This window comes from Lygodium microphyllum, chromosome 4, assembly GCF_053477565.2.
Source record: "Lygodium microphyllum isolate KBCC chromosome 4, Lygodium_microphyllum_v1.1.10, whole genome shotgun sequence".
Classification (NCBI taxonomy): Eukaryota; Viridiplantae; Streptophyta; class Polypodiopsida; order Schizaeales; family Lygodiaceae; genus Lygodium; species Lygodium microphyllum.
Genome location: NC_141138.1, coordinates 153,280,735 through 153,284,541, shown reverse-complemented (window position 1 = coordinate 153,284,541; position 3,807 = coordinate 153,280,735). Strand labels below are relative to the sequence as shown.

Below are 3,807 nucleotides of genomic sequence, written 5' to 3'. Positions count from 1 at the left end.
TTGCTACAGTCGTCTGCACTTTTATAAAGCAGGCCTCGGCCCTCGATTATCACATCCCCGGCATCAGCAATGCATACCTCTTTGCTTCTGGTAATTCGTGCTCATGACGGCCTGTCCCTCCGCCTATAATCACAGCTATGCACTCAGCCTATAGCTGATGATCCCGAGAACTGTACTGCGCTGGTCACATTGCCTTCGAACACCCTTCCCCCACCATGTGGTTCAAAACAGTGAGCTTTCTGTTCGAGGCCTCTTTGCCATGCAAAAGCCAGCCGTGCTGCGTACTATAATTGGCTGGAAACGATGGCTCTCTTCTCTTGCATGATCCCCCCATTGCTGTTGCACTAGCCCTGCAGTCCTTCAGTCTCTTGCAGCCCATGGAAGGACTAGAGACCCTGGATGATCACGATGTCCTCTTTTGCATGCAGTCAACCCTCCTTCAAATCAACACTATCTGATTTCTGCAGTCGTTGATGATCACAATACCGAGATATTATCGTTGCTTTCCGTCATCTTTTTAGTCCCTTTTGATCTTAGTGTTATCTCCTGCTTATGCATGCAATCACACGTTGGATTCTTATGGCCATGCATACTCTCTCTTTCTTCCTTTTTGACGGATTAATTCCTCCTGAAATAACTGTAGCAATGCCCTTTTTTTTTCAGAACTAACCAAATTTGTATGTCTAGCTGGACATCTCATCCACCTAGTACCCTTTTCTTTTCACCACTCTTTAAGCTTAGTTCATATCCATTTAATTATTAACCTATGATCTCACATGAATGAACATGAGGCCATGACATTAAGTGGATTTAACATGCTTATTTTCTACTTCATGGAATAATTGAGTACATCTACATACTTTGATATGTGTTTCTATTTGTACTATCATCACATTGTCTAGGAGAATTTTTTGCCTTATTCAAGGTGGAGAGAGCTTGCTCGAAAAATACCTAGCAGTGCATGTACCTACCATATGAGGTGAGAGCTTTTTCCATCATCTCCCATGATTTCCTCTCTCTCCCCTCTTTCTCTCTCTTTCTCTCCCTTTTCATGTCTTTCTCTCTCTTATCCTAGTCTTTCTCTCTCCTTTGCTCTCTTCTTCTCTCTCTTCTACAGTCTTCTTCCTTTCCTCTCTCTCTTTCAGGTCTCCTTCATTACAATTGGTATCAGAGCTTAGTTCTTGATCCTTTCTTTCTCTCTCCTTTCCCTCAAATCTAGTCTCATTTTCCAACAATAAACCCTACTTTTAAGGTACACAGGCAGAGATGGCAGCTTTCTTGGAAGACACACAGGAGCTATGGTAGGAGACTTGGCCAAATATGGAGGCAAGGAGACAAAAATGGCAGCTTGTTTTCAACCTTCAGACCTACAGGGTGATGAAGAAGGATGTTGTGAAGTGGACCTGCAGGGAGATGAGCTTTCATCTGATGGTGTATTAACTTTAGATGTTGTATGCATAGAACTTCCTCCAGAGTCACAAAAACAGAACTATTGTGTATGGGCCCTGTCTCAGTACCCTCGGTACAAAGCCATTGTACATTGCCATGGGACCCTTAAATGCCTTCAGTGTTTTGATGGCACAATCCAATGCACCAGAGTGTATTACTCATGCGAGGTAGGACGCGAGGTTGAAGAGGAGGTGACCTGGACAGTTCTGGCAAAGGCTCTTCTTCCCTTTCTGATGGCCATGGGCATAAAAATTAGTGGCATTTCAAATCTACTGCAGAACTGGCCATTTGTAGAGCTCAAATGCGATTAAAATTCCAATAATGGAGCATGCCACTGACCGTGCAATGCGTTATGGCGAGCCCTGAATTGGTGCGCAACAAGCTGCGAGGGCATAGTAGAGGGTTTGGAGGAGCAGGAGTTGGAGGTGGCCGTTGAATGTTTCTCCATCTGCAGAGGGAGCTACTGCCATCCCAGCTAGACCGGTTGGCATGCAGAAAGTACTGAACAAGGGGTACTTAGATTTGAGAAATCCATCTGATTCTCAGTCGGTAAAGAGCTTCGATTGGCTGGCTCAATTGCAATCTGGGAGGTCTGCATATTCAAGGGCAAGTTTCCCTGTGCTTTTACAGATTCATGTAACGAAGTGCTCAGGTTGAAGAATGCCAGTTAAAGGAAGTTGTTGTTCAGCTTTTGACATTGATGAATTGTTGCCTGCGATTGTCTTGGTGTTGGCATGGTTTCTTAACGCATGAAATGACATAACTTGTTCATTCTGGGCTTGTATGGGAAAGCGGTACCAAAGATTGCAGAAAATTTCCGAGCGCTCTGCACAGGGGAAAAAGGAACATGAGCTAGTGGTAACCCACTCCATTTCAAGGGATCAAAATTTCATAGAATTATTCCAAGCTTCATGACTCACAGTGGTGACTTCACCCTTGGTGATGGTAGAGGTGGGGAGTCCATTTATGGAACGAAGTTTGCTGATGAGAATTTCAAGCTCAAGCATATTGGTCTAGGTGTTTTATCCATGGCCAATGCGGGTCCCAATACCAACGGGTCTCAATTTTTCATAACTACAGTTAAAACAAGTTGGTTGGATGGTCGGCATGTGGTGTTTGGAAAGGTTATAAGTGGGATGGATGTGGTGTATAAAGTGGAAGTAGAGGGTACACAAAGTGGGGCTCCTAAGCGGAAAATGACTATTGCAGACAGTGGAGAACTTCCTCTATCAAGTGGTAGTCATGCTTTAATTGCAAAATAGTCTCTATCGATTTCTCAGTTCAGGGTTTGGGTGACAAACTCAATGATTCATTTGAGTTTGTGACAAAAAATCCCTTTAAAATTTGTGAGCAAACATTTGTTTCTGATCGAGCTATTGCACTAACTAGCTCAAAATGGGATGTTCAGGACAGAAACCTGCTATTTGAACATTCTGATGTTCTTCTGAGTGTGTTGTTTTCTACATTTTGATAGTCAGAAGCTCCTTTTAGGCAGCTCACTATCCACATGAGTTGACAAAGGTCTTGGTGTGACTAATGAAAACCAATTGAGATAGCATTTGCTCCACTATATGTACTTCCCTTTTTGGCCACAACTATTTGAAATGCAAACTGCAGGTCTGTGAAAGTCAGATTTTTAGTTTGTTGGAGGTACATTGTGAAGAGGAACTATGGTGGCAAGCTAACAGTTGATCAGACAGATATGAGGATTTAGTTTGTTGCATGCATGCTGATAGTAGTGAAATATGAGGAAATTTGTGTTCCACAAGTAGAAGAATTCTGCTACATTACTGAAAGAGGCAACCACTCTCTGCATGTGAAGATTTTTTTTATCTCTATCGCATTCAAACATTGAGCTCCTTTGGAACAATCTTTGTGATTATTATTTTTTCGCCAACAGCTTACTTTCTAAGGCAATATCCTTCCCATTCTCATGCGATTCAAGACCCGTATGAGCAACTACATTTAGCAGGAGAGCCATGCCCTTGATGGCATCAAGACTGTAAGCTCACCAAGATACATGCAGAGAAGTTGAGATTCTAGGCCCCCCATTTGGTTGTGTGCCAGAGCTCCTGTAAGACATATTCAATTGATTTCCTAAAGTGTAGTGATTTAGTTGCAAAGCTAAGGCATGGCACTTTGATTCTCTTGATAGTGGCACTTATATGCTCATGTTGGTGTGAAGATATTTATGCAAGTGGAAATGGTACTCACGGGGTATGCCTATGCCTTTGATTGGCAATCTTGGTAATGATGCTTATGATCGGTCTTGAGATGTCATGTTTGGTAAGGTTATGCTCTTGTTGGGAATGTATTAGCCCTAATCAGCAAGGATTTGGTTCATATTGGCAATAGTTC

General features: G+C 42.7%; 1 pseudogene; it reads left to right on the top strand.

Moving 5' to 3' along the window:
• The first annotated feature begins 1,801 nt into the window (after positions 1–1,801).
• On the top strand, positions 1,802–2,711 carry LOC148037790 (peptidyl-prolyl cis-trans isomerase CYP19-4 pseudogene; annotated as a pseudogene).
• The last annotated feature ends 1,096 nt before the right edge of the window (positions 2,712–3,807 follow it).